Source organism: Suricata suricatta, chromosome 14, assembly GCF_006229205.1.
Source record: "Suricata suricatta isolate VVHF042 chromosome 14, meerkat_22Aug2017_6uvM2_HiC, whole genome shotgun sequence".
Lineage (NCBI taxonomy): Eukaryota > Metazoa > Chordata > Mammalia > Carnivora > Herpestidae > Suricata > Suricata suricatta.
Window position 1 is genome coordinate 84,889,063 of NC_043713.1, and position 11,654 is coordinate 84,900,716.

The 11,654-nt window shown below is 50.7% G+C and overlaps 1 long non-coding RNA gene across 1 annotated transcript; it reads right to left on the reverse strand.

The window, feature by feature from the left end:
* Positions 1-2,378: 2,378 nt before the first annotated feature.
* On the reverse strand, positions 2,379-7,612 carry LOC115278026. The gene is made up of 2 exons (XR_003902644.1): positions 7,503-7,612; positions 2,379-2,992 (listed from the first exon to the last, which is right to left on the reverse strand). It is a non-coding gene; the product is annotated as an uncharacterized LOC115278026 (long non-coding RNA).
* Between the last annotated feature and the right edge of the window lie 4,042 nt (positions 7,613-11,654).

Sequence of the window (11,654 nt, forward strand, 5' to 3'; positions counted from 1 at the left end):
CGGGGGTTCGAGCCCCATATTGGACTCTGCTGAATGTTTGCTCAGAGCCTGGAGCCTGCTTCAGATTCTGTGTCTCCCTCTCTCTCTGCCCCTCCCCTGCTCACGCTGTCTCTTTCTCTCTCTCTCTCAAAAATAAATAAAACATTAAAAAATAAATAAATAAAATTCCTTTGGCAACTTCCTTTATCTCAGCTGCCCCAAGATACACGGAGGGAATCGCCCTCCAAGCTCAGGTCCCCTGATCTGCACCTGAGGGGCCTCAGGACTGAGGTTTTACTAAAAGGTAATAAACGGCGTTTCCCTAGCAACAGCTAGCCCCTCAAGGTCCTGGAAACTTTGTTTCCAAAATCCCTTAGAGACTTACTCTGTCCCTGACGCCCTCCCAACCTGAGGGTGTAAAATCCGTTACCGTCACGCCCCCAGTGCAGCTCCTCCTGCCCACGGCCCTGTCCCCGAGCTTTAACAAAACCACCTTTTTGCACCAAGTATGTATTTAAGAATCTTCTTGGCCATCAGCTCCAAACCACTGCACCATCACCCCCAAAACCTCATCAACTGCAAGTCCCTATTGATAGAGTCGGTGGGAACTTAATACCATCATTAAAAAGAGTTGGTTTTGGGGGCGCCTGACTGGCTCAGTCAGTAAAGCATGACACTTTTGGTTTCAGGGTTGTAAGTTCAAGCCCCACTTTGGGAGGAAAGATTACTTAAAAATAAAAATCTACGAGGCGTCTGAGTGGCTCCATTGGTTGAGTGCCAGACTTGATTTCAGCTCAGGTCATGACCTCAGGGTCGTGGGGTCAAGCCCGGAGTCGGGCTCCGTGCTGAGTGTGGAGCCTGCTGGGGATTCTCTCTCTCCCTCTGCCCCTGCCCTGCTTCCATTCTTTCTCTGTCTCAGATAAAACAAAGAGTAAAGAGAGAGAGAGAGAGAGAGAGACTAAAAAATCTTAATAGAGCTGATTTTTTGATAGCTGGAAATTCATATATGAACTGTACCTATCATTCTATACACAGCTGTATATTTACAAAACACCTAAATGAGTAGAATGGAGAAAATAACTTCAAATGAAATGTACAGTACAGGCCCCTCCGGAGCCTGAAGCTACAACCTCAGGTTAAATTACCTTCTCATTTCTATAGTTACCTCCTCTCCACCCCCACACCCCTTCTACTTTAGTGTTTCCAGTTGTCCTTAGATACTTTCTAACATTTGTTTCACTTGGCTTTGGCTTCCACCCTTACAGATGTTTCAGGTCACACTTTCAGAACTCAGATTCTAAGAATGATGATCTCCATAGTTTTGAGAGATTTCAACCCATAGTGTTGAGAGTTCACCAAACCCATCACCGAACATGAAAACTTTAAACATACACCCTCTGTGGTTAAGTGTGCAGTGGATTAAAACCTTTGAGAAGTCCTGAAATTTTCCTCTGCCTTTGCACAAAGCATTGCACTATGGATTTATTCCAACATTGCACATGTTGCAATAACTGGCCTTTATTGAAAGCAATGCCTTAGTGAATGCGAACATTTAAAAGAAGCATTTAGAGTGCAAGCTCGCATCAGCCACGTGAGCTACCGAGGATTTGGTTCGCTCCCTCCCGTCGGATTTGGTCCGGTTTTCTCCGACCCCGACGTGCACACCCCAGCAATGAGAACATAAACGTGCCAGACGCAAAGACCTCCCGTCCCCACGGCGGCGGAGCTGGAGGCTGCGAGTCACTGAGGCCAAGGGTGACTATTTGCCGCAGGGAGGGAGACGGGCTGACGGACCCCAGCGACTGGCCCCGGGACAAGCCAGGTTGTCAAGGTGACAGCAGTCGGCCTTCACGGTCGAAGGGTGACTCCGCCCCCCTACCCAGCTCTGATTGGGCACGCCCTTTTTCGGGCTTTCTTTTGGATTGGCTGAGAGGAGCGGCCCATGCACCGGAGCGACTTGCGATTGGTTGGTCCCCAAGCCCTCTCGCCGCCGCGCGGCCGCCTGGCCTGATGTGAGGCCAGCTGTCCTCCAGCCAATCAGAGTGCGTGCCGAGTGTGGTGCGGCTTTGGACTCGGATCCTTCCGCCGCGCGGGCCGGCGAGCGCTAGCGCGAGCGCGGGGAGGCCTGGGCGGGGCCGCGGGGGCGCCAAGTGGGAGGGGCCCGAGCGGGCCGGACAACCCCCGCGCCCCTCCTGCAACTACCCACTCTCCCGTGACAGCCTAAAAGCACATTAACGAGCAGGGACGCTTGGGTGGCTCAGGAGGTTAAGCATTGGACCTCGGCTCAGGTCATGCTCTTCAGGTTCCCGGTTTCGAGTCCCACGTCCGGCTCAGAGTCGCGAGCCTGTTTTGGATTCTTTCTCCTAATAGCTCTCAAAAATAAAAGAAACATTACAAAAGTGTTTAAAGAAGAATACATTAAACAACAAAACCAAACACCAAAAGGAGTCATGAATACAAACAAAAGGCTTAAATTGCCCAAAATGTCTCAAAGATATGCACCTTCCGAATCCTTGGATTCTTCGGATTCTTCGGTGTGTTTTCGCCGGTATGCACGGTGCAGGCGGGGAGCAGATGGAAGGAGCCAGGTGCCTTCTCCGAGCTTGCAGGAGCCCAGAGGACTTCATTTCGGATGGTGATCAGTGCTCCCGGGGGCAGCCGCCTACTGGCGGGCAGAATGGGGGCGCTACTTTGAACTGTACCCCGCATGCAAGGAGACGGGCTGGGGGACGGTTTCCTACACGGAGCAGCCGTCTGGAGCCTCGTACTAGGAGCTCGGGTGCTGATACAGAGACAGAAAGAGGACTGCGCGTGTGTGCATCTTTGTGACTCCACCCAGCTCCTTCCTTCACCATTTGCGCCAGCTGAATACACTAGAGACTTGGGCATATTTCATGATCCTTTTTTCCGGAAGCCTGGCTCTTATGCTGAGAACTGGACACTTACACAAGAGAAGAAAGAAGCCAGATCAAGCCAGAGGCTGGCAGTCACCCCATCTGGTCCTTTCCTTGCCCTGTTAAAAACAAGCAAGAGGGGAACACGAGAGCTTCGGACGGGTTGCACGGCTCGTCTACATCTCCTTATCGTTACTTGAGGCCTCTGCTGATGGAGATGGGTTTTTCCATTAGCACGAGGCTAATCAGGCTTGGCACCGTCTAGAACCCTGTTTATAGTGTATCACCAGGTTGGCCGCGTGAAATAAAAATGTGCACAGTTCCTGGGGGGCAGGGAGGAGTGCTCAAAAAGTTGGTGATTGGCTGGCTGGGGAAGGCCTGTGTGATGGACAAGGTGTCAGTTTGCCAAAAGCCAGTTTTCCAAAGGATCAACTGGGTGGATTTGCAGAATCGGCTGGATTTACCAAGTTACCAGAAAGCAGTCTTTTAGGGCATCATCTTCTCGAGGTAGATTCAGAAGATAAGAATTTAATCTTGTGTTGTTTTTCTTGACTATGGAATGGACCATGTGCTTTCCGGATATAACTTTCCTCAGTCTATTCAAGAGCGTCCTGTTGGGGGCCTCAAATGTTACCTTGGGGTGTTCGCATCTCATTGGTTTGTGGGCTCCAGTGTGGGGGAGGGGCATCCCGCACCTGCCTGGTTCCCTCCTGCAGCCCCTGACCCACCCCTGATCCATGAGAGGCTTTCTTAGAGGTCAAAGACAATTATTGAATGATTGAGATCTATGTCCAGACTGAGCCCACGGAACCCCCCCTTTCCGTCTTCGGGAAAGGGGGGACTTAAGGGGGGGGTCTCTGAGCTTGGATGGACGTTTGGAAGTAGTTCCATAAACCATAATCTTTCATTTATTGATTCTATAGAGCATCACAGAGCGTCCCCTGGGTGCAGGGCTCATGGATTCTAAGGGGAAGCCAGATCATGCACAGATAAACAAAGAGTGTTTTTAAAAAATTTTAAATGTTTATGTATTTATGAGAGGGGGGAGGGGTAGAGAGAGAGAGGGAGAAACAGAGAATCCCAAGCAGGTTCTGCCCTGTCAGTGCAGAGCCCAGCGTGGGGCTCAAACTCACCAACCACGAGATCATGACCTAAGCTGAAATCGAGAGTGAAACGCTTAACTGACTGAGCCACCCAGGCACCCCGAAGGTAGAGTTGTTGAAGAAACTGTACCCCCAACAAGGATCAAGAGTTTCCTGCTGCATCAACTGAGCCGGCCAGGTACCCCCCAAAAATAATAAGTTTTAACACTGCAAGGAATAATGGAGTAAATCCCCTTATAGAAAAATGGGGACATGACGGACAGGACCACAGGTCCCGCCTTCCCTCCCCAGAGGTAATTGCCGTTTGTAGTGTAATGAATTATAGACTCTTAGTCTTCCGGGGCTGCCCTGATAAATTATTACAAACCTGGTCGCTGACAATGTTTGTTCTCGCACAGTTTTGGAAGCTGTGGACGGGACTGTGCTCCCTCCGAGGTCTTCAGGGAAGACGCCTTCCTTGCCTTGTCTGGCCCCTGGTGGCTGCTGGCATGCCTTGGCTTGTGGTTGCATCCCTCTGATCTCTTTCCATTGTCACATGGCCTCCTCCCTTCTGTCTCTTTTGTGTGTCTCTTATAAGGACACTTGTCATTAGATTTGGGGGCTATGTGTGTATCTAGAATGATTGCATTTCAAGATCTTTGCTTAATTACATCTGCAAAGATGCTTCTTCCAAACAAGGTCATAGTTACAGGTTTCAGGTGGACTTTGTGAGGGGGGAAGGCATCACTCAACTCGCTATGATATCTTTCCAGTTCTTTACCTGCATATATATTAATGTGTAGAAAATATATATTAAGCAGGCCAAAGAAGATTTTTTAAATGCAAATGGTATCTTATATGTATTTTTATACAGCCGTAGGTATTTTTAAATGTTTTTTCTTGTTTATTTTTGAGAGAGAGAGAGAGCCAGTGCGAGCAGGGGAGGGTCAGAGAGAGAGGGAGACACAGAATCTGAAGCCGGCTCCAGGCTCTGAGCTGTCAGCACAAAGCCTGACTTGGGGCTTGAACCCACGAACCGCGAAATCATGACCTGAGCCGAAATCAGACACTCAACCGACTGAGCCCCCCAGAGCCCCTCCAGCTGTAGGTGTTATTCTGCAATTTACTTTTCGTCCTGAACCGTCTCTTTGAGAATGATGCGGTTTGCAGGTCGGTACTAGCGTTGTTAGCTGCTGCACAGCAGTGCAAGATCCAGACCGTTCTGTGCATTATTAGCCATTTTCCTGTTGTCAGAATTTTTAGTTTGTTTACAATTTTTCAATCTAGGCTTGGTGAAGTAAAACAGTGATTGATGTTAATAGAGTTTTAGGGCCCTGCTTTTATTTTGCTTAAAATTTTTTTTAACATTTGTTTATTTTTGAGAGGCAGAGACTGGGCATGAGCAGGGGAGGGGCAGAGAGAGAGAGAGAGAGAGACAGACAGACAGACAGACAGAATCCCAAGCAGGTTCCAGGCTCCAAACTGTCAGCACAGAGCCCGACACGAGGCTTGAACCCACAAACCGTGAGATCATGACCTGAGCCGAAGTTGGACGCTTAACCAACTGAGCCTCCCAGGCGCCCCTGAGTCTTGCTTCTTTTGCTCAACATTATGTTTTGAGGCTCGTCGTGCTGGCGTTTCTGGAGGTCATGCCTTCTCACTGCTGTATAGGGGTCACCAGCTGACTCTCCCACCGCCTATGTCAGATCCCTTTTCTTGGGTTGTGAGCACATTTCCTCCCCTGCGCTCTCCTGTGGTTGGAGAGGGCGCAGGGAGGTTGAACTTTGGGACATCCCTTCAGGCACCTCTGGCCCTTGGTAGTGGGCGCCCTATTTCTACAGCCCTGTGGGTGGAGGGGGACGTTTGAGGCATCCGCATTGCAGAGGCCAGAACAAGAAATCCTCCAACAACCCTTTTGATGAACCCAGGGAACTTGACTGAGCGTCTGTGTGGACTCACCCTTCACCTTTCTCCTGGACCAGCCTGGGCGAGGCTGTGCTGGCAGCTGGCGGAAATGGCGACACGTCAGCTCCTTGTCCCTTCTGGTCTTCTCTCCATCAGGTCTACGCATCAGTCCTTCGGTCGTGACTTGGGGGAAGTTAATTCTATGCCCGAAGTCGTTCTCAGATCATCTGGCCCCCAAGCACTGCTGTCTGGTCTCTACATCGGCATCCTGTCCTTGGTCTACCTTCCAAACTATCTCTATGTATCGATAAATATTTAAAGATGTATCTCAGGGCGCTGGTGGCTCAGCCTTGTCTTTGACTCAAGTCACGATCTCCGTTGTGGGATCGAGCCTCACGTTGGGCTCCGTGCTGAGTGTGGAGCCTGCCTAAGATTCTCTCTCTCCCTCTCCCTCCTCTTAAAAAAATGTATCTCTCTCTCAGCTTACATTCATATACAGGTGTATGAACACGTCTCCTTTCTCCCTCCCGCCCCCCATGTATATACGTACGTATACAAGCCCATCTCATTACCTCCCACCTTCCATCCTGGTTAAACCACCACGATATCCCGTGTGGACCTTTGCAGACTCCCCTCTATCCCCCCCCACCTGCTCGATGACCCCCCCACCTGCTCGATGACTGCAGCGAGAACCATGCTTTCAAACTAGATGTCCCGTCAGTCTCCTACTCAAAACTTTCCAAAAGGCTTCTAGTCACACTTTACGTAAAGCCCACAGCCCTTACCCTATGGACTCTCAAGGTCCTGTATTAGCCATTCCCATCACGTGTGCCTCAGGGCCTTTGCACTAGCTATATCCTGTCTCCAGAAGCATCCTCCCAAAGATCAGCACTGGGTTGGATGCTTCAATTTTTTTTTTTAAGGTGGAGCATCTTCAGATTGTGATGGTGGGATCCTAACCTGGGGATCCGACCCACCCTTGTTGTTAGTTGTTACTGATGGCCGCCCATCTTTGGGTCCGGTGTTCTAGGCCATCCCACCTGAGTGCTGAATGTACCAAAGGGAACAGAAGCCTCTCCAGGAAGATGCCCTTGGTCAGTCTTTACGGTTGGACTGTTTTTGGCAGCAAGTTAGGATAACTGCACCCCTTGGGGCTTAACCCATGAGGACAGGTACTATTGATTCAGCCAGAAGCCCAGGGTGAGCCATAGGCTCGCTCTGCAGCTGAGAGAGAGAGTCTGGCTTTCCCCCTCCCGCTCGCCTGTCCTCTGTCAGAGGGCTTCCTTGTGCCCTGGCCCTGTTTCTCGGGGTCGCAAAACACCTGCCGCAGCCCCTGCAGAGGGACATCGCTGCTCCCCGTGAAGCTGTGTTCCCTCCCCCGCCCCCCCCAAGATACGCCCCTCTGGTCTTACTGGCTTCAGTCATATGCCTTCCTGCCCATGAGCCAATCTGGCAAAGGAGCAGAGGGGGCTCTGTGATTGGCTAGGACAAGTGGGCACATGGTTGCCTGGGGGGAGACATTCTTAGAGACAAGTAACTGAGGGGGATATTAATCCTCATCCTTACTCAGCCCTTTGGATTGCCAGAGAAACCATGGCCGCCCACTTGACGGTCACCGAGGCCGAGGCCGCCATGAACTCACCCAGTTCCCACTGCGGCGCCATGCCCTGCGGCATGGATAGTGATGTGGCTGCAAAAGCCCCTTCGATGAGTCAGCACCACCCCCTCCTCTCTCTGGCTTGGCCTTGTCACCCACGGGTGAGGTTTGGCTTGGGCTGAAAGGTTCTGATTGTAGAATCACCAAAGCAGTGAAATACGTTGGTACTGATTAACTTTGTGCTTTTAAATATGTTTCTTAGTTTATTTATTAATTATGAGACAGAGGGAGTGTGTGCTGCATGCGTGTGGGGGAGGGGGAGAGAGAAAGGGAGAAAGAGAGAGGCTCCTCCATGTCCATGCAGAGCCCAACAGGTCCATCTCACGAACTGCAAGATCACGACCTGAGCCAAAGTCAAAGCCGATGCTTAAACCGCTGAGTCATCCAGGCACCCCCAAATATTTTTTCTCAGCGTCTCAAGATACATTGAAGACCATCTAAGAATACATTTTTAAAACTCAGTATTTAGAGCACCTGGATGGCTCAGTTGGTGAAGTGTCTGATTTGGACTTTGGCTCAGGTCATGATCTCGCCGTTCCTGAGTTTGAGCTTGAGTGGGGAAGGGGCAGAGAGAGAGGGAGACACAGAATCTGAAGCAGGCTCCGGGCTCGGAGCTGTCGGCACAGAGCCCGACGCAGGGCTGGAACCGGTGACCTGTGAGATGATGACCTGAGCCGAAATCAGACCCTTGACTGCCTGAACCACCCAGGCATCTCATCCCTATGATGAAACTTTCTAATATCAACTTAAGTCAGGAGAGAACCCTTTGGCTTGGGCATAATCCTCCCAGAAGAGACTCAGGAGCTGGCTTCTGTGCCAGTCCTAGTAGGTGGGTAGCTGCCCATGTCCGGGCTGTTTTATTGCCCAGCTGTCCCTCAGAGGACAGACATTTTGGGGTCTTTACCAGCTGCTCCTTATACCACGGCGTTTGTTTCTCTGTGTACAAAGAAATATGCTTTGAGAAGAGGGGAGAACGTGAGAGTCATATCATCAAAAGCAGGTGGACTTTTGCATAACCCCGACTTGTCCCCCAGCTGTGGGGCCACTCCTCTCCCAGGCCGCCAGTTTGGGGCCTTCTTGGGAAAAGTCTTCATTATTTACAAGAACTCATGCTTCTTCCCTTGAAGCTGCTTTCAGCATATTCCAGATGGCTCCGTATGTTTTCATAAATCCCTGTAGCGGTTAATGGTCATCTTAGAATAGTGAGAGCTTCCACCAGCGTGGGGGAAATAAAGAGGAATGTGGATGGACTTGTACACAAGGCAGCAGTAGGTCGTGGGTTCCAAACACATGACAGGGAGTGAAGTGCGTGACCTCGGAGGAAGCATAGGCGTATCCGGCAGGAGGTTTCTGTATTCTGTTAAGAGCTTTGAAGTACCTAGACTAGGATGAGGACCCTCAGATCAGGAGCGTGGGGTATACATAGTGCCAATCTAGACCCTTTAATCCAAAATAAGCCAAGGCACAAGGGGAAGAGGGGACGGTTACACACAGATGACAGACAGTTTAAGGTTCTTGGTCAAGAAGGGCCCTTCCAGGGGTGCCTGGGCAGCTCAGTCAGTTGAGCATCTGACTTGGGCTCAGGTCATGATCTCACAGTTCGTGGGTTCAAGCCCCACATCGGGCTCTGTGCTGACAGCTCAGAGCCTGGAGCTGCTTCAGATTCCGTGTCTTCCTCTCTCTCTGTCCCTCCCCCATTCATGCTATGTTTCTCTCTGTCTCAATAATAAACACACACACACACAAAAGGGCCCTTCCAGCAGTGTTCCCATTTCAAGTGGAAGAACTTTCTTGACTCTCTTCCTTGTCCCAGTCTCTGATCTTGTTGAGAAGGATATAGTGCAGCAAGGTGAGGCCTGAAAAGGTACCTCCAGATGTTTGTGTGTCTGGAAGAGTGTCAAAGGGGTGACAGTGAGGCACTCAGTTATTTTGACTGTGGTTTGTCTCTCCCTTGCCTTCCCTGCAGGTGCTGTGTCTGGCTGAGTGGGCCAGGCTGAAGGGTGTGAGAAGAAGCAAGCGGCTGGGAACGTCTGGGCGGCTCAGTCGGTTAAGCGTCTGACTTCGGCTCAGGTCATGATCTCACGGTTCGTGGGTTCAAGCCCTGCGTTGGGCTCTGTGCTGACAGCTCAGAGCCTGGAGCCTGCTTCCTATCCTGTCTTCATCTCTCTGCCCCTCCCCTGCTTATGCTCTGATTCACTGTCAAATATAAAATAATAATAATAATAATAATAATAATAATGAATCAAGTGGCTGTCAGGTGTAGAAATCCACAAGAGTTGGCCAACCTCCTGGTCGAACTCCGATTTGCATGCCCCGTGGAGGTGAGGTCTCCCACGACAGCACCCTTTTGCCCACGTGCAGCAGGTGCACACCAGGCATTTCTGAATGAATGACCATGTCTTGATTTCCTACCATGGATGAGGCTCTGTGCACCCCGGGAACCCCAGTTTGCTTCTGTGGAATTTGGATTCGAGTCAAAGGAAATCAACATGAATTATACCAATCCTTCAAAGATTAATCTCCTTCCAGGTCAAGATGAGCCCGTGCCTTTCTAAAGGTGATGACTCAAAGGTCCAGAGGCAGCTATTCAGGAAGTCATGTTCATATAGCAAGCATCCTGCTTTATTATTATTATTATTATTATTATTATTTTTAAGTGTTTATTTAGTTTTGGGAGGGGAGAGAGGCAGAGTGAGGGGGAACAGATGGTCTGAAACAGGCTCCATGCTGATGCCGGCTTGAAACCACGAACCATGAAATCATGACCTGGGCTGTAGTCAGACACTGAGCCCCCCAGGCGCCCCTCCGCACCTCGTTTTAAGTGAGAACTGATGTTTATTTGCGGTGATTGGGAAATGGAAGGTGCTTACGATTTAGCGGTGGCGCTGCTCCATAAAACTCCAACACTGCAAAACAATTGTGCCTGGGAGAAGCTGACTGGGTTGCTGCGAGAATAAATTACAAGGAGTATGGAAGGGGCCCCCGCACAGCGAGGGGTACAATAAATAAATCTTCGGAAGATATTCTGAGTCCCATCTGTCTCTCCATTTCCACATGTGCCACCTGGCTCAGTCATCATCGTCCTTTTCAGTGTCATCCTGTTTTCCTGCCTCTTCACCGGCTCCCTGAAGGCTCTCCTCAGCTCAGGAGCCAGCGGGGTTCCTAGTGCAGCTGTGGGTACCAACGTGTCGCTCTTCTGCTCAAAGCCTTCAGCAATCTCATGTCGCCCATGGCAAAAGCCAGTCTTCCATGGTCCCTAGGAGCCACCCCAGATCTCTCAAGTCAAAGAAAAACACTAGGCGCTTTAGTGGTTCTCTAACACTACCCAACACTCCTACCTCAGGGCCTTAGCACCTGCTGTCATCTCTGCCTGGGACCTTTCTCCCCAGAAACTGAATAGCTTAGTCCTCCTCTGTCACCTGCTTCAAGTCAATGGTAGTAGTTCTCTTTTCAACGGGACCTTCCCTAACAACCCTGTTTATTTTGAGAGACAGAGACAGTGTGAGTGGGCGAGGGGGAGGGAGAGAGAATCCCAAGCAGGCTCCACGCTGCCAGGTCAGAGCCCCACGTGGGACTCAAACCCATGATCATGACGTGAGTCGAGCCAACAGCCCGATGCTCAACCTGCTGAGTCACCCACGGGCCCCCTGACGACCCTTCTTAAATAGAAACACACCTCCATCCGTGTTTTCTACCCGTTCCATCTTTGTTTCTTTCCATAGTACTTAACTTTTTATTATATGAGTAATCTATGTGACATCTATGTGACACTCATTGGTATGCCATGTGTTTTACTGTATGCACTATACCATGTATGACGCATATATGATATATCCTCCCCCGGGCTCCCATCTCCTGTTGACGCAGGGCGGGAACTTGGCTTCATTCATTGCTGTAACCGCAAAGCCCCCCTCGGTGCCCCAGCAGGCGCTCAGGCAATATCCGCAGGAAGAACAAATCGATAGCGAATGAATGAACACAGAATAAGCCAGCGGCACACCGCTTCCGTCTTCCCGTGCTGCCTTAACCCCTTCCGGCTGCAGGTGAGGACGAGGGGCCCGGGGCCAACGCGCCTGCGCAGCCCCACCCACAGCACGCGCGGGTCGAGATCCGGCAGCGTGGCGGCGAGTACTCCTT